The sequence below is a fragment of the Sus scrofa genome, chromosome 6 (genome assembly GCF_054392235.1).
Source record: "Sus scrofa isolate SSC_HxYL_T2T_F1_AM1 chromosome 6, Sscrofa_HxYL_maternal_Yorkshire_Landrace_v2.0, whole genome shotgun sequence".
Taxonomy (NCBI): Eukaryota; Metazoa; Chordata; class Mammalia; order Artiodactyla; family Suidae; genus Sus; species Sus scrofa.
The window spans coordinates 122,816,882-122,843,001 of record NC_139388.1 but is presented as its reverse complement, the minus strand read 5'-3'; the positions used below and the strand labels follow the sequence as shown (position 1 = coordinate 122,843,001).

The 26,120-nt window shown below is 37.9% G+C and overlaps 1 protein-coding gene across 1 annotated transcript in view; it reads left to right on the top strand.

Annotated features, from left to right (window-relative positions):
* Nucleotides 1–14,218: 14,218 nt before the first annotated feature.
* Nucleotides 14,219–26,120, top strand: part of NOL4 (nucleolar protein 4) — a 701,612-nt gene continuing 689,710 nt past the window's right edge. Inside the window, exons 1-2 of the mRNA XM_084964462.1 lie at nucleotides 14,219–14,340; nucleotides 15,886–15,982. The gene's annotated coding sequence lies outside the window, so the exon portion shown is untranslated. The remainder of the gene's footprint in view (nucleotides 14,341–15,885; nucleotides 15,983–26,120) is intronic.

Sequence of the window (26,120 nt, the reverse complement as noted above, 5' to 3'; positions counted from 1 at the left end):
TATCTCTTTGTAAAGACTGACACATGTTTTGACCACATAATCTTTTAAATTTTGCAATAATTCTAGGCAAATTTCACATTATATTTGTGGTTAAGCTTTCTGTTTATTTTCTGGGTTTGCATCCATCTCAACCAGTGTTTTCTGGGGTCATGGACATGGTGATTAGTATAATAGGCTGAACTCACAATAATATGCACCTTGGCAGTGGAAGGTGGAATACTGGGGGTATCTAATATTTCCGTGCCATAACTCAACTCCACTGCTCAGATCCTACAGCAAAATCTGACAAACACGCAGCCTGGACCAGTGGTACTTTGAGGAAGAAAAGGCTCAGGGTGGTAGATGGCAGGGTGACCTCTTGGGCAAGCTGGCATTAGGCTCAGGAAACAAAACCCACAGTGGTGATGAGGCATTCAAAAGGTGCAAAAACTCAGAAAAGAGACTCAGGGAGGCTCCATGAAAATCTTCCCAAATAACAGGAAGCATGCTCAAGTTGGAGCTGGTACAAGTTCAAACCAACTTCACTTGTATTTTCTGAGACAAGGTTATCTTGGGATTTGGGGACATCCATGAGGTTGACATATGCAAACTTGCCTACTATCTTTAAATATGTTTATATCACTATTTATTAATCTGTATGACTAGCTATTTGTATATGGCTGTGAGATGTCTTAAAAAAAAAAAAGGAAAATTTGAGAGCAAAACCCAATTGTGTGGATCTCCCACTTAATTACAACTAAAGGGAGATCAGTTATCACAACATGGTAAATCAACTATACTTTAAAAAAACAAAACAAAACAAAACAAAAAACCCATAAAGTGAAGTTCCTGTTGTGGCTCAGTGGTAATAAACCCAACTAGTATTCATGAAAATGCACATTCGATCCCTGACCTGGCTCAGTAGGTTAAGGATCTGGCATTGCCCTGAGCTGTGGTGTAGGTCACAGATGTGGCTTGGATCTCACATTGCTGTGGCTGTGGTGTTAGGCTGGCAGCTGCAGCTCTGATTCAACCCCTAGCCTGGGAACTTTCATATGCCGCAGGTGTGGTCCTAAAAAAAAAAGCAAAAAATAAAAAAATAAAAATCATAAAGGAAAAGAGAGATCAGTTAAACAAGCCACAAGCTCTGACCAAGGCATTATTCTTCATCCACCCCGTGGCTGCTTATCCTCATTACTCAGGACTTGAAAGCATCCTATCCATACAAATAAGTAGTTTGCACATTCCTTTATTCTCCACCAGCTAGAAGCTATTCTGCCCCCACTTGATTACTTACTTAGATGACCAGGCCCAGGAAACTCTAAAGTTAGCTAGTAGCTTCTTTCTTTGTTCACTAGTAACTTAGTCATTGAGCCTGGGAATTTTGACTCTACTACTTATCAGATCTGCCGTATTGAGCAAGTTATACTGCCTCTCTTTTCCTACTTTTTTTTTTTTTTTTTAATCTAGAAAACAGAACGAGTAATACCACCACAGAGGGCTGTTGAGAAGGATTAAAGAAATCATACATACAAACTGTCTAGGAGAGTTCTTGACACCTGGTAATTCTTTAGTGTTTTCACTTCTATTCAACTCATTTCCTCTAGACTGACTCCAGACTCTAGTAGGAAACTTCTGATGGTAATTTTTCTTCCCATGGAGATTTCTGCCTATAGGGCAAGAATGCCCTGGTCATGCTGATCCTGGTGACAATGATAATTCTAAAAATGGCATTCTTATTTATAGCTCAGTCTCCATAAGCTTGCTTAATGTGACTATGCTCTTGAGAAAAAAAGATCTGGTTTCTGAATTCATAAATGAGGATCAATCTCTGGACTTTGATGAATTCACCAAAACAATGCTTCTGCGTCAAGACCAACCTCTCTTTCCTTCCAACTTCTACAGCTCATTTTCTGGTTGTGAACATAGGCTGCATGTTAGAATCACCCTAGCCTGTTTAAATTACAACCTTGGGATGGGATCCATGCATTCTGATTTTTAAAAAGCTGCCCTGGGTCATAAGCATAGATCTGTACTAAACCCCCATAATTAATGTTAGCCTGAACATTAGAGAGAGATTTTGTCTCAGTGGATCTAGGCTGGGATTTAAGTACCTGCCCTTTTAAAACACCCCAGACAATTCTGATGCAGGTGGTCCCTGAAACATATTTGATAAAAACAAAACAAAAATGAATGGCCAACTTCATAGCCTCATTGAGCCAGAGGGTCCCGTAGAAAGTACGGTAAGTATGAACTATGGCAAAGGCGAGTTCTCCCACAGACTATGATAAATCACTGAATCCAAGTGAATAATGTGGAATGACTGACAGACCCGGGAGGAAGGAAAACTAAATATATATATATGGTTCTTGCCATGGGTTTCGGGGGAACTTGGAGAGGCACAAGCCAGGGACTAACATGTTTCTAGGTTCATAACTGATGATGATGACCTTTCAGCTCAGCTAGATGTGGGCTGGGGTACAAGGGAGGGAAACTAAGAAAAAAGCAAAACAAACACAACCAAAAAAATGATGGAGAGAATAAACTGGTAGGAACAAACACCGGTAATTGGTATAGATTATCATCTGTTCACAAATGGGCAGAAGGATTAAGGCTAAGAAAGAAATGAAGCACTCAGATCTGTCAACTTCTCCCCCCCTTAACCACCAACTAAACCCTAAAATCAAAGCCAAAAAATTTTCCACATGCTCAATCACATGAAATCACAGGGCTATTTTTTCCCCTTAGACTATGGTAGTTGGGTGAAGCTGGATTATTTTGCCTTTATAACCACTCCAGAGCAGAGATTGGTGTTTTCCTTCTTTGTCTATACAAGGATTCAAACTGTATAAATATGAAGCAACTCTCACTCTCACATCTGAAATATCAGAGGTAGTTAGAAAATGAGAACATTTACAGCTGTTATACCATAAACTCCTGGAAAATAATGCATATGAGGAAAAAAAATTCTTAAACCAATAAAGAAAAAACATGAACAAACAGTAGATGATATTGACACTGAAGAAAACCAAAAAGAACATTCAGATGCTTTGAAATGTTTTCCTATTTTGAAAACCTGAGTCATAGTTTGATTAAATATTGAAAAATCAACCTGACTCATATATCACTTTCTGTAAGCTGTCTAGCAGCATTAACAGAATTATTTTGCTTCTTTATTGTTTGCTTTTTAGGGCTGCACGCGCATATGGAAGTTCTCAGGCTAGGGGTCAAACTGGAGCTGCAGCCACTGGCCTACACCACAGTCACAGCAATGTGGGATCCGAGCTGCGTCTGTGACCTACACCACAGCTCATGGCAATGCCGGATCCTTAACCCAATGAGCCAGGCCAGGGACCGAATCCGCATCCTCATGGATCCCAGTCTGGTTTGTTAACTGCTGAGCCATGAAGGGAACTCCAGAAAGTACTATTTTGTAGGCATTCTAATGGTAAACATTACTTTGGTAGTGTTTAGGTTAAAAGGAAGAGGCAGAATTTATCTGCATATGGAAAAAAAAATTACCTGACATTTTGTCTTCATAAGTAGAAGCTAACGCTGTAGGGGAAAATCTGGACTATGGCCTGCACCAGACACTTACCTTCCCGAATCCCCCTTTTCTTGGCCCCATTTATTAAGAACTACCTGTCTTCACATTTAAGCTTTACCTAAGCATGTTGGTGATGATTTAATCACCACATTTAAAAATGCCAGCGGAGTGATTACTCTAAGAAGGAAGACATCTGACTAGTCCTGCGGGCTACGGGGCCTTTATTTTATAAAGGATGAGTGTGTGAGAGAAAACATCTGCTCCCCCATTTAAAAATATGTTTTCAAAGGGAGTGGTTCCTCCAACCTGCCCAAATGGTGTTATTTAACAAACACTGTATAATGAAGGTTGGAAAAATCTTCTCCCCAAAACATTGCTGAGGCACAACCATTTAAATACCCAAGCAAAATGAGTAAATGAGAAATATAATCAGATTGAATGCACACAGGGAACAGAAGGGATGAAAAACATAATACAACTGGTAGTGGGGGATATTGAAAGGATATGAGAATAATATTTTTCTGGACCAAGAATGTGTGTCATTTTAAATCAAAAGCAGATAAATTGTCTGTGAGCCATTTCCCTGGTTTACTCAAGAATGAGGCACCTTTAAAAAGACGTATGGGGAAGTCCCTTGTAGCACAGAGGGTTAAGTATCTGGCATTGTCACTGCAGTGACTTGGGTTGCTGCTGTGATGCAGGTTTGATCCTTGGCCTGGGAACTTTCATGTGCCATGGGCACAGCCAAAAATAATAAGTATGGTGTAAAAGGTATACGGAACTGAATTTAATGATTGATAGAAACTAAAAAGTTCCGCCTAAAAATTACATATAATAAAATGTAATAACTCATCAAAAATCTAAAATATGAGTAAGCCAAAGTGATGGATCCCAAGTAAACTCAAACCCATTATGTTCTCCAGGTTTAGTGAATTTCTAATTGAAAGAGTAAAATAATATAAAATACCATCTTTATGTAGATAGATAAACACATATACATAATACATACTAAAAGTAAATGTGGCAAAATGCTCAAAATCAGTGATCCTGAAAAAAATTAAACTGTATACTTTAAATGGTTGAATTGAAGGGCATGTAAATTTTATTTCAATAAAATTGTTAAGAAAATAACATCTGCAAAATAAAATAAAACTGAACCATATTTAGGACTAAAAGCCACAGACTACTTCTCAAATCTTCATTAATCTATATATTATTACAACCATATAACATTTGTTTTATCTTTTAACTGTTTACTTCTTAGTTGATTTTGTCTTATCCCATTTTAGGGTTTGTAGCTGGAGCCTAATTATAAAATCTCTATTCAGGAAAGTAGCTTCTCTTTCCTTAGGACAGCCTTGCAGCCATGATTTCCTTTAATCTCACATGACCCAAAAGGAAAATGCCAGCCACCGACAATGAGTCCCCCATGGTAGAGCTGATGTGCTCATGACAATGATGAGTCTGGACATCTGCATATGCATCTGTCTCTAGCAATACCATGTGACAAGATCTCTTAAAATGCATCTTCTTCAAGTGATGCACAGATGCCCCAACCCTAGCCTCCAAATTTCCTCATGCCTCGTATCAGCCCTAGAAAAGAACGTGAAAACAGCTGGAAAAACCAATGAATGGATGACTGGGCAACTATGAGGAACAAAGGCAGGGAAGTGGAGGCACGGCTAAATTTTTAACCATAAGATCAGACACGGAGCAGTTATGACTATTCTGGTTAAAGATACAAAGCAATTGTGTACATCATTAAGACATTTTTCACTACAGAGACTGGGGTTGTAAAGTTTTAATTTCTTCACCCAATTTACTTGGAAAAATATTTATAATTAAAACAACACTGCATGTTAATTATGATAAAGAGATTTTTCCAAAAACCTAAACTGATGAGTCAAGAATCATGAAAAGCACAAATTTAGTGTATCTGGCAATGGTTGGAAGGGCTTCTCTAGTCCATGGTTTCCGGCTGTAGCAGCATCAGAAGCTCCTGGAGGGCTTGTCACAAGGGCTTGTCCTCAGAGTGTCTCAGAAATTTGTATTCACAAAGAGTTTCAAGGTGGTGATGATGCCGCCTGTCTGGGGACCACACTTTGAAAACTGACATTTTACTGTCACAAGAACTTTGGGGTTAACTACAATGTCATTAACTTGATTTGTCTCTGGGGAGAATTTCCCTAGACTGATATTCTTTTCCATTGCCAACCTGTCAATGGTTATTCCTCGGAATACTGGTTTGAAGCAGAAAATTCTTAGCCTCCTCTCTTGTACTTAATGTATTGAGTAGTGATCAAACAACTTGACAAAGTCAATACATTTATTTTTAATGTGTAATTTTATATCAAAGGAAATTAACATGAATTCTTGCTGGTAGGTGCTACTTAGCATTTAAATGTGGATTTTGTGTTCCCTGTTTTCTTCTTAGCTTAGCCACATTTTCCTACAAGCTTTCTGGTTAAAAACTGCATTTCAGATGGATAATATTCTTCAGGATAAAGAACACTTAGTGGGAATTCAGGAAGGGATGGGATAGTTAGTTGTAGAATCCTGCCAGAAAAGAAATAGTCTATGTGAAATGGGGGGAATTTCAAACCTTGCTATAGCATGCAATAACAGTTTCCCAGGGGAGGAGAAAGCACTGGTTTAAAGGACTAAGAGCACCTCCACGTGATCCCTGAACCTTTGCACTAATGGAATGTTCTGTAATCCTATTTGCATCCTTGTCCAAGTACTCCTTCATCCCACTAATCTGGAAAGTGCTTATTATTCAGAAACAGATCAGTAGTAATCCCCTCAGATTCATCCTCTGAAAATCAAGGTTGAGTGATATTTTTAAGTTTATATTTGCATTAAAAAATGTGGATTGGACTTCTGTGAAGTTGGAGCAGAAGTAATTTTCTCTCTTCCTTTCACTAAATACAACTTGAAACTCTTGATGCTGCACACCAATAAATATACAAAGACTTTGCAAGTTTAGAGAGAAGGCAAACCAGCCAGGAGGCCTCAGGACCCAAGGACAGGGTGATGAGTTCCCCAGATTTTCATATTTCTCCATATATACCAGACATGGATATAAAGAAAGCAGAAACCCAGAAATGCCAAGAGGCATAGATGAAAAAAAACGGTAAGCCAACAAAAGCATCCTCTTTCAACCGAAGGACCAGGAAAGGAGCAACATGTAGAAAGTGTCAGCTAAGAAACAGAATGTACAAGAAACAACTAAATGGAAATTTTAGAACTGGGAAAAAAACACCAACCAATAATCAAATGTAGAGGGTGGGCTCAATAACAGAATGGAAATGACAGAAGAAAGAATCTGTTAGCTGTATGATAGAACTGGAATTACCCAGTATGAACCACAGTGAAAAAGGACCACCACCACCAACAAAGCCTAAGAAACCACCCATGTAGGCTTCCAGAGATATTTGTGTTGGTTCTAATTCCTGGAAGCTGTGACTGTTACCTTATATGGCAAAAGGGATTTTGTAGATGTGATAAAATTAAAGATCCTGAGATAGGGAGACTATGATGACTATCAGGGGGCGGGGCTGAATGTCATCACAGTGTCCTTAAAAGAGCAAGGAAAAAAGAGATTTGACTACAGAAAAGGAAGTAGGAGATGTAATTACAGAAGCAAGAGACTGAGAAGTCAAGTGAAGAAGGGACTGTGAGTCGAAGAATACTGGCAGTTCCCAGAAGCCAGAAAAGGCAAAGAACTGTATTGTCTTCTGGAGCTGTCAGAAGGAATGAGCCCTCCCAGCATCTTTACTTGAGTCCAGTGAAACTGATTTCTGACATCTGGTCTCCACAACTATAAGAATAAACGTGTGTTGTAAAACACCCCATTTGTGGTAATTTGTTACAGCGGCCATAGGAAACTAATACATTGTGGTTCTATAACAAAAGACCTAATGTTTATGTCTTGGACCTGGAAGAAGAGAAAATGGACAGGGATCAAAAATTACTCAAAGAAATAATGGTTGAATATTTCTCAAATTTTGACGAAAGGCATAAATCTATAGATTCATGAACCTGAATGAGAAACAGAAAACCTAAAGAATATCAAGACACAGCACTAACTTATGAAAACTAAAAATAAAAAAACAAAAATCATGAAAAGAGCTAGAGTGAAATGACACTTTACCTATAGGGAAAAAATCAATAGAAGATTTCTCATCAGAAAACATGGAGGCCCATAAGGATGTGGCATAGCATTTTAAGGTGCTGAAATTAAAGAACTACCAACCCGGAATCCTATGTCCAGATAAAAAGATCTTTCAGGAATGAAGGGGAAATCAAGACATTCTTAGATGAAGGAAAACAAAGATATTGTCACAAGAAGACCTGTCTGCTCTAAAGAATGACTAGAAGAAGTTCTCAAAACAAAAAGATAACAATAAAAGAATGGTGGAATATCAATAAAGAAGGAAGAACATGGTAAGTGAAAATATCAATAAACACAATGGATTTTCTTGCTCCTCTTGAACTTTCTGACTTATATTTGACAGTAGAAACAAAAATGATAACATTTTCTGATGCATGTAGAGGAAATGTTTAAGACAACTATACTCTAAGTAGAAGTGGATAAAGTTACATAATGAAAGGTAAAGGTTCTATGCTTCATTGTAATTGATAAAATGACAATGGTAGGCAGTGATAAATCATTTGTATATGATGTAATACTTAGAGCAACCACTAAAAAATCTATATGAATAGATACTCTTAAAAACATTACATATAAATAAAAATGGAAATCTCTATATGCTCAAGTAACCTACAGGAAGGCAATGAAAACAAACAAACAAACAAACCCGGAAAAACTAAAATAAAAACAGGGGGAAAAAAGCCCAAAATAAAATGGCAGACATACATAGCCTTAATATACCAATAACTACAGTAAATGTAAATGGTGTAAATATGCAAATTAAAAGATATTTGCAGAGTGGATTAAAATATGTAACCTGCCTATATTTTAAGAACAAGGAATTCAGATAAAATATAACAATATAGGCAAGTTGAAAGCAGAAGAACAGAAAAAGAAATATCATGCAAACATTGATCAAAGAAAAAAGGAATATTCCATACAGTGGACTTTGAGGAAGTAAAATTACCAGATAGAGGAATATTATGCAATGATAAAATAATCAATACACCAAGAAGACATAGCAATCCTAAATATCTACATATACCAAATAATAGAATGGCAAAATGTATCAAGTCAAACTGACAGAAGAGAAAGGAAAATAGACAAATCCACAATTATACTTGTAAACTTCATAAATGATTTCAACAGTCAATAAAACTAGATAGAAACTTAGTAAAGACATACAAGAATTTATCAGCATCATCAACCAACAGAACCTAATGAGCATTTATAGATCACCCTACTCCAAAAGAGCTAAATACGAAATCTGTGCAAGTGCCCATGGAACATACACCAAGACAGACAACATTTTGTGCCATAACATAAACCTCAACAAATTAAAAAAATAATAATAATAACCAAAAAAATCCAAAAAAAACCCCAAACTGAAAACAGTGTTCTCTGACCAAAATGGAGAAAGAAAACACAGGGAATGAGGTTCTCTGACCAAAAACAGAGAAAGATGACAGAAAAATGCCCCAACATTTGGAAACTAAATGCTACCCTTCTAAATAACCCTAAGAGTCAAAGAGGAAATCTCAGGAGAAATTTTTTTTCAAATAATACTTGAACTGAATTAAAATGAAAATACAATATATCAAAACGAATGGGACAGCAACATCAGTGCTTCAGGGAAACTTACTGGCACTAAAAACATGGATTGGATATATTCTAACTTTTTGGATTATGCTTGTCAATGTAAAATAGTCATACAGTATTATTTATATGTTTATCTGGGTTACTTTTTACAATAATATATGATAGCACATATGTTACTTTTATTCATGTTGGTGCAGGTGACAAAGATACACATATAGCTATTCAGTTTTCAGTATCATGTTGACACAATCAAATCTGTTCAGAAAACACAGCTGTACTGCAGGTCCTGGCACCTTTCTTGGCTGGTGTTGCTGTCAAAAAGGTTATCTCCTGCATTTTCTCAAAATAAACCAGAGCTTTATCATCATTCCTTGATTCAACACAACCTCCACTGACAGAAAACGGGTACCATCAATTTTAAGTTTAGACTCTACTTTTTTTTTTCTGGCTTTTGAGAACTTGTGGGTGATTCACCACGTTCCACTGTGCTTGATGAATGAATGATGAGGATGCTGGAGATGACAGGGGCTTTATGATCCTGGGTCCCTGAGTGAGGAAGTTGTAAACTAAAGTCTTTTACTGACAAGCATGGGCACACAGCATTAGCAAGAAATAAATCTGTATTCATTACAGTAACTGAGATTTTAGAGTTGTTTGCTATGACTGCATAGCCTAAATTATTAACTGATTAATACAACTTATAAAATATTACATATTTTGTATTTACATTAAATACACAAAACTCTTTGCAATAGGACACTACAGTTGCAATAGGACACTACAGTTCATGAATTATTCATTGTTGTACTTGATGGAATCTTCCACTCTGATAATACACACAAACACACACACACAGTCAAATCAGCTCTTGCATCTCTTTCCTTTTGGTATTAACTGGAACAATAGCCTACCAGTTACTTCATGATAACAAGCTTTGTGTGATGCTGAGCATATAAAGAAATAACATATCACAATCTTGACATGGACACATGAGTCACAGAAAATGTATGCACTGCCTAGAACATTTCTAACACCTTCAAGGAAGAAAGTCAGATATTTGTATATGTGCTCTGGGTATGAATCGCAATTCATGGTTAACATCAACACGAATCATATCAACTGCATATTACCCATCGTTTGCAGGGAGAAACAACATTGACTGACGTTTACAGAGACTGTAGAACTTTATATGCATCAGCACACCTAGCTAAGGAGTACTTTACTTTGCTAATATGCCGTGTGTTTTTATTTGGATAATATTTTAAATTATTAAGTTTTTAATCATAAAATTACTATGAGTCATGTCAAAAGTTCCCAATGTAAAACTAACAGGTACTTTTTAATTTTACCAAAATAATTCAACAGGTGTTTTTATGTCATACTTTATATCCTCTTTGTAGTACACAGTACTCTGGACAAAGTCATTGGGGGTAGATGAAACAACTGACTTAAAATTCTCAAGTTTATTAAAGGTCATAAATATCTTGTTAAAGATATTTCCCTATTTATTTGAAATGCTAAAGTATATACTCTTCATGTTAAGAATCTCAATAGTTTCAATGGTACAGGAGTTACTCTTTTTGAATTTTAAAACTATATAATACATAATGAGAAATTCTCCAAACTCCAACCAGGCTTTGTCTAGGCATTTGCGTATCTGTCCTTGTTTTATGTATTTTACATGTAAAACGGGGCAAGAAGCATTGATATAAAGGACATTACAAGGTTTCCCACTGGTTTGTATTGAGGGAAAGGTAACCAATAGATCAAATTAGGAGGTGTTATGATTTCTAATAGTGATAGGAACTTCAACTGTACTGAATTGTGCATCAGTACAATCATGAATCAGATAGTCACATGTAAATAGTTAACAGTATGGACTATGGAATCAACAATTGAGTCAGAATCTCTACCTATGAGACAGTGGCCATGATTTCTGTCCTCCTTGTGTTTCGCTTTCTCCCTCTATAAAATGGAGATAATGATAACATAGGCAGCCCTCACATGGCTATTGCGAAGAGTACCTAAGTTACTTTATATGGCATCATAGAATGATGCCTGGCACACAGTAAGTGGTCAATACATTTAGTTATTATTACGTTTGCTTTAAATTGTTAATACGCATTTCCCCAACATATTCAATACTTAACATCACCTCCCTTACTCTGGTGCCTCTCCTCTTCCTACCGACACTTCAGGGACTCTTGGGGAGGTGTGATGAATCAATTATCTTTCCATTTTGAGACACCCTGCCACTTCAACAACCAAACACACACACAAATAACTTTTAAAATCTGAAAGTAGTTGTTAAGGCAAAGAAAGATGATGATACTTCATGAAATTTAAATAACTCTTCGAAAATAGGATAATCACCAGATAAGGGTAGGGCATGCTCTACATGCTATAGAAAAGTGTTGACAGGAGTTTCGTAACCCAAGCCATGTCCGTAGGTGTCAAAGGAAGGGAAAGAGTATATTTGCTGGTGAACAGAGAAGTGAACAGAAGACCAGAATGTGAGACAAGGCTCTGATTCAGCAAACACCAATGAAAGCATTTAAGACCACCTGACTTAGGAAACGCCTAATACCTTATGCCTCTGTAAATATGCTAGGGCATCCTGTTCTAACCTCTGTGTTTGGTCCAGAATCCTATTACACATTCTTACAAAACTCCTTCTTTTAGAATTCACCTCAGTGTGTAAATCAACATTTATTTGTATGATTATTTTCTTCAAGTCTAACCCTTGTGCCAGCAGGGTGCCCTCACCTTTCTGCTCATCCCGGATCTCCAGTTTTCTGCCCATCATCTGGAATGGAGGGCCTCTACAAAAGCAGAGACAGCACGATTCTCCTCAAACTAGAGGCAGGGGACTTGAAAGGAAAAAGTCGTGTCAAATCCCCCAGGTGAGATAAAAGTATCGAGGGAGTGTCTTTTTCTAAAATAAGTAACAGAAACTAGAAAACTGGAACAGCTGAGTCTGTTAAGAAAAGATATATGTATGGACCACAGGATTTATGCCACAATAACAACCTACATTTTAGAAATCACTCTCAATACCAAGAACACTTGTGCCTAATGGCCTGCGACTTTCCCGGCCGCAGCACTACACTCTGGCACCCCACACCCCCAAATCAAGATGGGGGCCATAATTTGGGGTGTGGGGGAGTTTAACCACTGAAGGGTGGGATGATTCTTTTTCACATCCAGAGATTAGGTTTCCATATAGTTCAGTTGGATTCTAGCCTCTTTTCACTTACCACGTTAGGTAAGGGGGAAGTGAAATATGTATACTGAATTTAATTAAACTGAAAGAGAAGACTTAAGGAAATCTATGAATGTCAAAATAATTTTGAAACTCGTTATGGGAAGCAATTAAATTTACTTGAAAAGATAACAGATGACGACCTAAGAGAGACATCTGTCCAATAAAAATGAGTATTATGAGAGCTCCCTGATAAGCTCAAATGAGAAGTAATTCTCTAAATATGTTGCAGTTGGACTTCACCCCACTGAGACCTTTCTTCACATCATGATTCATTTAAAACAAGTGGAGATATTTACACTATTTCAACTTCATTGCCACCCAACTTTGTGTTAAGTACACAGAACTGGTGAAAACGCATGACATCCACGAACACCCTCACAATATAGTCTGCTTTTAGTTGCTGATAGTTGAATGAGAATTGCATAATTCTTCTTTTAAAACTGCCTAAGTGCTTGTCAGAGTGATTGAATTAAAGATGATTAAACTTGCTCAACATTTCTGCAAGATGGTGTTCTGAAGAAAATGATGGCCCTGCCTTGAGCAAAGAACAGACTGATACCTTAGGAAGTTTACAATTAAGCACAAACATACAGATTCAGCCGCCTGCTTTATCACAATACACTTTGCTGATAAATCCTAACTGCTGAAAAGCTTAACTCTACTGATAAACACTTCTTTATAATTGTGGTAGGAAACTTGGTCAAGGGTGGGAAAAGGAAAGAACTCAAAGGATATTTGCCATAATTATAACATGTAGCACATAGTTGATGTTCATCTTGGTAGAGTGGTGTGGTCAATACAGCCAATAGAGAGAAGACTTCAGGAACAATGGGGTCCTATTTCATTAAAAAAAAATATATGAAAGTTGGTTTAGAGTACAAAAGCTCAACTGGGTTCTGAACATTTAATAACATTTAATGACCTTGGGCAAATTACTTCACCTCTGTATCTGGATTTCCTCATGGGTGAAAGGTGGACAGTATTATTACCCACCCCTTATGTAGTGTAAGAATTAACTACCATAAGGTTAGTGAATAAACCTACAATTGAGTGAATAAAGCTAAAGTTCATAGGACTGTGTCTGGAACATTATGGAAAGCTGCTTTTTTCCTAAAGTTTCTACCTTTGGAATAAGCAAAATAAGTCCTTTTTGTAAAAGAAATGAATGATTATGTATACTTTTAGCAACATAGGTAACTGATACATAGGAAACACAACACACATTAAATACCAAGTGATCATAAGAGATAATAGGAAACCTGAACATCAAAAGAAGAAACATCAAAAGACCTTTTTTTTAGACCAACAATGAACCCAATGGCAGCGAACTTCACCGCCAGAATGTGTCCATTTTCTCCCCCCAGCCCTACTCAAGCTCTACACTTACCTCCTCAAAGCCATACCCCAAGCCTGCCAAAGACCAAAGTTTTGCTACCAAGTCCAGGCGTGGTCCCACTGGGCCCAGCCCCGCCAGCCCTCTTCTCTCCTTGGCTTTGGTCTCTTGGACAGACACCACGCCACCTCTCACTCCCTTACCAGAACGAACCTAGCGTCCGCCGTCCGTCCAGCGGAAAACTCCAAAGTGGGCAACAGGCTATAAAAGCCGAATACTCACCATCCCCACCCCGCCCCCAGCGCCCGCCCGGCCCGCGCCGCTCCCCAGCACGGGGCGCCCACTCCCACCCGGCCCGCCGCCCGGTCACCGCAGTGCATTGCAACACGCGCAGACGCCGCCGGCTGGAGAGGACCCCACCGCGGACTTCCCGGTCGATAATAGCCCCCTAGACTGCTCCCCACGTGAGTGTCATCCCTAATGGAGGTGGCCACGCCACCTCCCAGCAGCTCAGCCCGCGGGAACCACCGAGACAGTAGCAGTGACCACAAAAACAACTCGACCTGCGGCGCAAGGGAGCCAGCTGCCATGGCCCGCCCGGGAGCGGCGCAGCGGCGGCGGCAGCGGTGGCGGGGTGGGGGGTAGGGGTGTGGGTGGGGGTGGGGGCTGCGGCGTGGCCGGGCCTCGGCAGGCAGCGGGCATTTACCTGCGCGGCCCCGCGCCCCCGGGCGGGCCATCCTGCCGCAGCCACTCCCGCCGCCCCGCGGGCCAGAGGCGCCGCCCGCCGCCCGGGGAGGCGCCGAGCCGCAGTCCTGGCTGCGGCGCCCGGCACATGCTTCGCGCTCCCGGCGGCCGGCGCCCGCGCACAGGTGGGAACCCCGCGAGTGGGCGTTAGGGCGATTCCCTCCCCCCAGCCGGCGCTCGCCTCCCGTTTCCACTCTTGACTTTGCCGGGTGCGCGGCGCCTGCCCTTGCTCCGGCGGCCAAGCTCCCGTGCCCGCGCCCCGGCGCCGTGGGCGGCTGCGGTCCCTGCGCAGCTGGGGCTGCGCGTCACGGGCATCGCCGCTGCACCGGGCGGCCGGGGGGCAACTCGCCGCACCCGGGCCCCGTGCCCACCCTTCGCCAGCCACCCGGACCCCCTGCACTCCCGCGCCCTCCCCCACTAGGGAGCTGTCAAGGAAGAAAACGCCTTGCACACACCTTAGAATGGACGGGCGCCTCAGTCGCTGACTCGCCAAACTCTTAGAAGGTGTCCACCGGTTTGTAGGGAGGTTTGGGCATGGAGTCCGAGCCGCTTTCTTATTATTTAATAATGTTGGAAGTGCCGGGTCCGCTGCCAGAGTTGTGGGTCATGTGGGCACAGCAGAGGCTGGCTGCTGCCAGTACCAGGGTTTCCTGAGGATCCTGAAACTATGATCTCATCCTCCTCATCCGCCTCCCCCGCCCTTCTCTCCGCGGGCGCGCACGCACAGCACACACACATACACACACATGCACACACACGCTCACGCTGCATGCACTATCCTCCTTTCTGGACCGAAATATTCTTTCAGGGAAATACAGTGTTCACTGTCTTCATTGAGAGAAAAAAAAATTTTTCTTCCGGATAAAGATATTTCTCTTTCAAACCTTGATTTATGTGCTTTGTTTATTTCCTACAGTTGGCCCTCACACGTGCAAGGGAGCTGAACAGAGCTTCAGAATTAAAATTAAAAATAATCATCATCTTATGTTGACCCAGATTTTGGTTAGAACCCAAGGGCTCAAACAGTACAATTTTCAATTTAAAACAGAGGCATGGGGGTTTGGGATGGATATGCTATAAAATTTGGTTGTGATGATCATTGTACAACTATGAATGTAATAAAATTCATTGAGTGATTAAAAAAAATAAAACAGAGGCAATAACATACCAGGCTTGACTATGGAATAGTAACATTTGAGATGTGTGCAGTGGGTTTCTCTCCCAAGCTGCAAACATTTCCCAAACATTACCTCATTTATTTGCAGAACATCTTTGCAGAGGAGGTGGATGAGAAGGCAACTAGTACTGTCACTTCGGAGACACAGAAACATAGGTCAAATAACATGACTTATCCAAGTTCACGTAAGTCAGTATTTCCCTGTAAATATTAATTGTACAGCTACTCACAGATTGCTAATTCACTAAAATCAATTCCTGGGAACTTAAGGTACTGAAAAATAATGGAGATATTTTGATTATTTTTAAGTGACCTACAATCTAAGATTGAAAATTAATTGATTAATTAATTTTCTATTGTAGTGTTTCCATAGAATATTCTCTTGTATATTTGTGTGTCTCTCCAGTTTCATATTTTCATTTATTTTCTTTCTTTTCTGGGAGTGTTGTACATCTCTGCATGCATATGTGTGTACTCATTCATTTGAGTAGTTTGCACGCCATACATAGCAAATATCAAGCAATTTTAGTCAATGCTTTTGGTATAGTCATTGATTTCATAGTGATTTCTATATTTCATTCAATCCCTTTTCAACTGCCTAGTGTGTATGAAGCGCTGTGCTATGTTTTGAAGGGTATAAAGGAGTTTAATGCATGGAACCTGTTCTCCATTAGTTTACAGCTAATTGTTGCTGAATGATCGGCAGATGAAATGCTTTATTATTTTTGGAATTATAAATTATCACAAAGAAAGTACACAATACACTCTTCTTCTTTTCACCTTCTTAGTATCTGATCCATGTTAAAATTATTTCATCTGTCTTTGTGTTCCAGATTTTAATCTTTGACCCTATGGTATCTCAGTGGCAAAGGTAATACATTATTTTGCCCTTCACTAAAATGTGCCATGCTCACATAAACACTAAATGGGTCTTTTTTTAATATTCTAAAATTTGTCACAAAGAGCACTCTGGGATAGACTTTGTGCAAGTGCACACAGAAAAATTTAGCAGCCTCCTAATAATTCAAAGAGAGGAGAAATGTGAGAAACAGAAAAAGTCAAAGAGAACACAGAAGAGAAGCAGAGAAAAGAGGTGGGAGCAAGGGAAGAATAAAAGGGAATTAAGAAGTTATAAAAAGAGGGGGATAAAAGAGAAAAAAATAAAAGAAAGTCAGCATTCAAGGGAAAGCTCAAATTTTCCAAATTTTACTGCATGGAAAACAAGTTTAAGAAATCAGACTTTTTAGTTGTTGTCAAGTAATACTTCTTGATAAGCTTATGAAATTTTGATGGTAAAGAAACCAGGTGTCAGCCTGCAGTGGCTACCCTGAGTGATCTCAATTTTAATAATTCCGTGCAGGATCCACTAAAGTAAATAGACTGACGTATCAATATGATGACATAATAAAAATGACAATGGGATCAAATAGCCATGATATATTTAACATGTTTCAGAAGAAGTTAACACTGGAGTTCTCGTCGTGGCTCATGGTTAACGAATCCAACTAGGAACCATGAGGTTGCAGGTTCGATCCCTGGCCTCACTCAGTGGGTTAAGGATCTGGCGTTGCTGTGAGCTGTGGTGTAGCGCTGCGTTTACAGCTCCGATTAGACCCCGAGCCTGGGAACCTCCATATGCTGCGGGTGCGGCCCTAGGAAAGACAAAAATAAAATAAGAAGTTAAGACTGAAATTCAGGGAGGTATGTGGTAAACCAAAGACCAACATATGTTAAAGTGGGCAAAAGAGAGTTAGACCTGTAATATTTAAAGGAAAATAATAATAATATCCTCTGTTTTTAACAGCACTTCAGATTTTTTGAAGTGCTTTTCATAGTCTTTATTAAGCCTAATACTCATTAGAGGTGGTCACCTCTGTGGGTTTCATTTTGAAGGAATATAACAATCCTCCTTTGTTATTGTTTTTGTTTTCACACGTTGGAGAAGTGCTCAACATTTTTACTCATTGTTTTGGAAATATCATTTATATTTTGTGATCAATCAGCCCTAAAGATGTTGCTCAGCACACCTTCCTCCAATCCTTCTCATAAACAATTCAGCTAAATGGATTCCTGGGCATAGATCACAACAGTGATTTATAATCTGGGATTTTACACAGGCTATTGGAGTTAAACTAGAAGCGTTAGCATGTAGCAGAGTCTAATGGCTTTGCTGTATCTCTGCAAGATTTCTACACAAGGGGTGGAGGCCTAAATTGAGCAGCAGTATATCAAGAGCCCTTTCCTTTTGATCTGCCTACTCTTGGCAGGATTTGTCTTAATTAGAGGTATATTTAGGCTTGATGACTATAACATGTGTTTTAGAAATGCATTACGACTTCAGTGGCTCAAGAATTACTAGCAGTTTATGTCCAAATACCTTCATTTAGGAAAAAAATATTTTTAACAGGGCTGTATTTACAGTTTATACTAATTTATACTCTCTTTACCATGGAAAATAATTTACTGATATTTACTACTTTACTCATAATTTCTTGAGTTTTTTAAATTAATTTTTTTCCGTGATTTTTTAGAAAATTTTATTGAAGTAGAATTGTTTACAGTGTTGTGTTAATTTCTGTTTTAAAGTGCTTTAGCTATACATATATACTCATATCCATTCCCATGTAGGTTATCGCAGAGTATTGAGTAGATTTCCCTGTGCTATACAGCAGGTCCCTGTTGACCATCTATTCCATATACAATAGTGTGCTTATGCCGGTTCCAAGCTCCCAATCTATCCCTCCCCTTCACTTTTCCCTTTTTTTAACCATAAGTTTGTTTATGAAGTCTGTGAGTCTGTTTCTGTTTTGTAAATAAGTTCATCTGTATCATTTTTTAGATTCCACATATGAGACATCGTATGGTATTTGCCTTTCTCTGAGTTTCAAAATAGGTTACAGTAGAAATGAGAATGGCCATAGGCAAAATCAGAATGTTCACTATGTTATCATGAAACGGTGTGTATGTGTTTTTTTTTAATTAACAGTGATATATGGTGTGTATATGTGTTATAGTCAAATCAGAATGATTACTACCACCTATGATCTGGTCGTAGTTTGAGGGAATGAGGAACTAATTATTTTGGAGTATTTAAAAGACTTAAATGGCAAAACTTTAAAAGAAAGTGGATTCCAAAGGGCTAAAGAAATAAAGGCATCACTATTTTATCAATTAAAAATGCTTATACTCCCTTAGTGTAGACTACTGTTTCAGAGAAGGATAATATGGGAACTTGAAGAACACAAAACACACGTAAATTCTGCTCCCTCAATAAACTGATTAGCTGTCAAGAATGAAAAGTATATTAGCAATTCAACACTGGTCATGATGATGGATCAATTGAATTGTGGTGTAGGGGATTCTTGCTTAGTTTTTTTTGTTTTTTTGTTTTTTTTGGTGTCAAAACTACCAAACTTGGAGGCCATGGCAGGTTCTGGGCAGAATTATGAAGTGGACGAATTTTGTTTCTCTCCTCCTTTGTCTTTAATGTCCACTCTTCCTGCCTTCTCTCTGGCTTCCAAGGGTAGTCAGAACCCTTTGGTATTCTCTGTCATTCCAAGATACCACTGTTTTGGAACTGATCAGCCTCAGACAGAACGGTGTCCTCTCACCTCCACTGAAATGTGTAAACTGTGACTACACAATCATGAAAATTGAGAGATGTAAGTATGTATTTGTATTAATAAACACCAAGGGTGTTCATTCAGTCTCCTCATGCATCCCTTCAGGATGCATATTTATATCGTTACACTTAGTATCTGTTTGCCTGCGAAATTCTGCACTGAGGCAAGCTCTTGTCACCTGTCAGGGAGTAATTGCAAGGCCAGGAGAGCACCCATCTCTGTTCCCTGCCCCCCTTTACCTAGACTGAGTGCCTCAGAACTCAGCTGCTTCTGGCAACACCTGTTGTGCTTTCTCGCAGTGTCTCCTCGGTTGATCTTCCTGTCAGACATCCTCAGGAGAAATGCTATTTGCATTCTCCTGTGTTCTCCTCCGATGGTCTGAAGGGGAGAACATAGCGTAGGAACGAGTTTAGGTGGTCAAGTGTATTTTGTTTCGTAGGATTCCTAGATAAACAAATCTGCTACTGTTTTAAATAGCTGTGATTCCACATTATAATGGCAATTCATTAAATATATTATGGTGGTTTACATCTCACCAGTGCACCCTTTACTCCTGGGAGAGTCTGTTTTCTCAAGGGAAGATAGACAAAACCCAGATATTTTAGATAGAACTTAAGGGTACTGTCACAGTGGAGACATGCAAAAAAAGCCGGCTCAAGAGTACAGCTTTTTAGAAGGGGCTTATAATCTACTTACTTTGCTGCTTAAACTGTTTTGACCCTATTTTTATTTGCTTTTAGGTTGAATGTTTTTGTTTTGCCCAAGAATATAGAATGTCTTGATACACATAATCCAGAATAATGTTGAATAAGGCAGAAATGTCAGTAACAAATTTGATTGATATAGATGACCAGTCCAAATGCTTAAGGACAAAGAAAGTGCTGTTTATTGAAAATGAGTTCTCTCCACATTATCTTCAGGAAATGTCAGTTTTTTCTTTGATGATTTCTAAATAAAGCCTACTCTTTTTAATAATACCAAAGAAACCTGTTACAAAGTGAAAAGCGTAGTCAAAACACTTTTATTTATGTGAAATCATTTGCCTAATTTAATTATTTCCCACTGAAATGAATCTTTACATATCATATAGACACAGACCAAATCTCCTGTAGACGGCCAGGGACCATGTTAACAAGCACGCATTTTAATTTAAAATTTAATCCCTACAGTAAATGGCATATGATTTCTTTGATGCTGTGAAGCCTTGTTTTTTATAATAGAAAACTAAATGAAAAAGTGGTGGGGGGAGAGATGAAACTAAACTAATCACATTATAATCTTTAAAATGTATAACAAATATATGGGTAGATCCATAATTAAAATTTATTATTGGAAATAATGGTATTTTACATTTGAGGGGATGTATTTTGACATAATTCAGAGTGTTTCTATGAATATATTTACTAATATGCAAGTTTTCTTAATTAAGATGCACATTTTTTCTTTGGGCTACACATATCATGTATGATTCGCCTGTCCTTTTTTATATTCCCAAACTGTAAAATTTTCGTCTTTATTAAAGGTAAATTAATTAACATAGTAGTGTGTCTAATAAGTGAATCATTATATTCGTCTGTTTATAGTACAATATCCTTTTCTTTTACTTTTTTGAAAACACAGTTACTAAATATTATCCTTTAAATCTACCTGTCTGAAATCCCTTATAATTCAAAATTTGTATCAGCAAAGTATTTATTAATCATTGGTACAATGTCTTAGATTATAGTTTATTTTAACATATTTCACTTAATATCACTGCATTCTAGTACCTAAATTTCATCAAAATGCTCTCTCTCATCAAGTGATTACTTCTAGTTTATTTCTGAGATTTTGCTTAGTATCAATGATAGTGCACATTAGCTTAGGGTGAGGGGGGCATTTTCTGAAAATATTTCCATAATCTTAAATCCCGATTTTAGTCCAGAATCCAGATTGCAGATTACACTCTCTTGGAAAATCTGTACCTTCTCCATGTAGAACACACTTTGTTAGAATATTGATTATGGTTACTTTGAATTATAGCAACAGATCACCAGAAAAATGATAGTAAGCAGAAAACTCCATGAAAAGATTCCATTTTAGGATGTCAGACATTTAATCAAGTTAAAATGAGATTGTTTTATCCATAATGGATCCTTCAGTTTTTTCTTTTAATTCTTTTTTTTTAATCTTTATTAGAGTATAGTTGTTTTCTGGTGTTGTGTCAATTTCCGCTGTACAGCACAGTGACCCAGTCATACAAATATACATCCTTTACTCCTTTTTGTCCCTGACCTGTATCACCAGATCAGCTTGAACTTTCTGAATGATTTCAATACTTTTTCATTGACATTTTCCTTTTCCTTTCTCTTTTATGTTAATCAGCTTGTCAGAAAGGAACAGGAATAGCAGAGATTTTACAATATTTTATCAAAACCAAAAGCCTTATGTTGTAGCCAGTTCCTAATCTATGATCAACATTATTTGTGCTGTTCACTAGATACATGTGAAAGTTTCTTGATTTTTCAAGTTATTTTTTTTATTTGCATGTAAAGCAGAAAGCATTTTAAGATTCTCAAGGATAGAGACCATGATGAAATCATCCTTTTTTCCTTTTTTTTTTTCTTCTCTCCCTGGGGACTCAGGTATGTTTATTTCATCTAGGAGGTGCTTGGAGAATAGTTGTAGGTATAAAGTGAGGCTGATAGTGAGGAAAAATTTTAATATTTACTTCTGGCACCATGCAGCATATGGAAATAATTCTTTTAAGCTTTTAAATACCTTTGGAACAGCATATTTTGGTATGTTTTACATGATAAACTGAATTGGCTGTCCTTGCTTTTACTATTGGGGGTAGCTAAACATTTCTTTTTGTATGTTTAAAACAACCCCTCCAAATTTTGGATGATGGAATTATGCCCATGTGAGGATATTCATTTACATCTTGCCATCAATATCAAGGTAGTATATTTCTCTTTATAATGATATTTCTTCAATTTAGCAAACATACTTGTAATTCCACTGGTCTCTATCTATGTCTTAAATGTTTAGAGTAAAACTCTTTGCATTTGAAAAAAATATTTTACAGTTTACATGAAAGGAATAGTGGATATTTTAAGATCTGTTTATTATTTCAAAGAAGATAGAAACAATTTATGTTTTATAGTAGCAGTGGAGTGAATACTTTAAGGATTGTATGCTGTGCAGAGAGTACTCTGTTCCAAATTCTTTCTGTCTTGTTCTTACCATCATCAAAGTACATTATTCAGCCGAGTGTCATCCATCCTCCTTGAGCTCTTATGAAAGACCTAACTTGCGGAAACCCTGTCTTGAAACTTCTTCATGTAATGTGTTGTGTTATCTAGTCATTTCATGTGTATTGGACATCATGATTGTTTGCTCCTTCATCAAGGTTGTAACTTCATCCTATGCATGTCTTGTACATTTCACAGCATCTTATAGTTATTCAGTAAACACTTGCTGGTGGCTTTGTTGATTAACTGAAAATAGATTACTATTTTAACATGATGTTGCCCCAAATGTAAGAGTAATATCTTTTTTTTCTATTGTTCGTCTGTGTGCATTTCCAAGTCTTTAAATATATAGTCCTAGTAGATAATTAAATTTTTATAATAATGATTTAAAGTTTCATTACAGAAATCTTCCATCTATATCTGTAAATAAATCAATCAGTAAAAATAAATAAATAATTAATTAATTTTTTGGTGGGTCTTTTTGCCTTTTCTAGGGCTGCTCCTGCAGCGTATGGAGGGTCCCAGGCTAGGGGTCTAATCAGAGCTGTAGCCGACCGCCTGTGCCAGATCCACAGCAATGTAGGACCCGCGCTGCATCTGCAACTTACACCACGGCTCACGGCAATGCCGGATCCTTAACCCACTGAGCAAGGCTGGGGATCGAACCCACAGCCTCATGGTTCCTAGTGGGATTCGTTAACCACTGAGCCACAACAGGAACTCCAATAACAATTTTTAAATGGGTTTGTTTTTTTTTGTTGCAAATAGTGATCCTGCCACCTGTGATCCCATAAGTTTCTTCTTTAACCAGGAACAATGACTGCAGGATAATTCATTGGGGGCAATGTGATTTTACTTCTTACTTTAAGAAACTTTAAAAAGCAAATATGGAGGTAATTAAGTATAAAGGATTTCCTTTCCTTGGTAATTTTCCTCAGTATGGTAAATTTCTGATAATCAAAAATTTCAAGCTGATTTATTTTTCTGATTATATGCTCAACATAGCTGCAGAATTGCTTATATTTGCTCAAAGAAATTGAATAAATGTTTCAACACCTGAAAATATTTATAAATTTCCTAATATATATTAAACATATTTGTTTAACAATAGGTCTTACCAAAAAGCTGCAATCTACAATCAATAATGTTTTATAAAATTCAAATTTTCTACCTTAGTTATTATTTCTAAAATTATGTTTTATTTCTCAAGGATGATTTTCTTCATGTCCTGAGTGGAAAAACTAAATATACTAGGACTTGCTCCACTGCTACCTTCACCTCATCTGATGTGAAAATATTTCTGGTCCTTTCTCCTGTTATCTGGAACACTTCTTCCTAGGCAGTGACAAAGGATTTGACCCCCTCTCTTAGCTTTTATTTGCACTGCCCCTGGGGCATCCTTAACCTGTAAAACCTTCCCGAGATAGATCACAGGCAGCAGTCTTCAGTCTAACGAATGGGTACCCTATATGTGGGCTTTTAACATTAGCAACAGAAATACTGACACAGTTAAAAGATTTTTTTTTTTAAAGCTTCAAAGTAGTTATTCATGAAAAGTAAATAAAAACTTCACTGAACTTAGTACACTTATTATATGGTCACTAAGATTTTCTTTCTTTAGCTTTCTTTCAAACTTATGTAATGATACCATTATCCAGCTGTAGCAATTATTAACCCATGGCTACATCTTCCGCATACCCATTCATCTATATCTTAGGGGTAGCTAAGGCAGGATACTATAATATTGATTTCTGTGTTTGGGGACCTTACAGATCGTAACGTTGTTTTTTGGTTTGGTTTGGTTTGGTTTTGGTTTTGGCCATGCTGGCAACATGTGGAAGTTCCTGGGCCAGGGATCAAACCCCAAACCCAAGCCACAGCAGTGACAATGCCGAATCCTTAACCTGCTGATCCACCAGGGAACTCCTTCATTTGGTTCTTATTGCACACATACATACTTAAAGCCAGTGTGCTTACTTATAAAGTATATATTACACACACAAACAATTACAAGTTCACGTGTTTAGATACAGGGTAAATAAATACTGGTCATCTTGGAGGCTCCTGTCCATTCTCTAGAAACTGCTCCTTACCTTAGTGTTTTCCAAGTCTGTCTTGTTCTGTAACTCCTCTCTGCTTTTGACCTGGTCTAGATTAATTTTTTCCCCCAAAGAACTGGCTAGCCTTTTTTCTTTTCTTCATTTTATTCCTTCATATTCTCTCTTTCTCTCTGTGCCCTGCCTTCTCTCTCTCTCTCTCTCTGTTTCTGTTTGATCATAGGTGAACAGTCTGATGACTTAGATGAGTGTATACACCCTTATAACCCACTCACACCCATCAAGACACAGGGTGCCAGGAAAACTCCCTTATTGTCCCTTTCTAGTAAACCCTTGCCTAACTATTCCACCTAGAGATAATCATGTTTCGTTATCTCTGCCAACTCTTGAGATTTGTCTCTTCTAGAACTTCTTGGTATAAATGGAATCATGCAGTATATATATTTTGTGTCTCTCTCAGCCCAGCCAAATGTCTGTGTGATGCACCACAACCAATGTCATTGTGTGTATGGACAGTTGATCCTTTTTATTGCTGAGTTTAATCCCCTGTTGATAGACCTTTTGGTTGTTTACAGTGTTTAACACTTATGGATAAAGCTGCTGTGAAAGGTTTTGTATTTGCATTTTTGAGGGTCTCTAAATGCCTGGTTGGTTTATTTATTTATTTTATTTATTTATTTTGGGGGTCTATATTTTCATTTCTCTTTCATGAAGTCTTGGTAAGTCTTTTAGAGGCTATCAATTTTATTTTTCCAGTTTGGTTTGATTGTCTCTTTGGGGGTCATTTTTTTTTTATTGATTTCTCCCTTTGTTTCTTCTTTTTGCTTATTTGAGGTTCAGTTTACTCTTTCTTCTAGATTCTTATGGTGGAAATTCATATTGTTAACTAGATACCCTTCTTTTTTCCTACTATTATGGTTTAATGTGATAATTTTCTCTCTAAGCATTGCTTTACCTGCATCTCATGGTTATGCATTATTTTTCATTTATATTCAGTGAAATTATCTCTAATTTCTCTGGTGATATCTTTTTTGATCGACTTTATTTAAAAGTGTCATTTTAATGTCCTTATCATGAGGGGTATTTCCAGACATTATTCTGTTGTTGATTCTTCATTTAATTCCATTGTGGACAGAAAGCATAGTTTGAATGATTTCAATCCTGTTAAATTTATTAAGGTTTATCTTATGTTCCAAAACATATCTTAATTAATATTCTGTGTTCACTTGAAAATAGTTCATTTTCAACTCAACAACAACAAGAAAACAAACAACCCAATCAAGAAATGGTCGGAAGACCTAAATAGACATTTCTCCAGGATGGCCACTAGGCATATGAAAAAAATGCTCAACATCCCTAATTATTAGAGAAATGCAAATCAAAACTACAGTGAGGTACCACCTCACACTG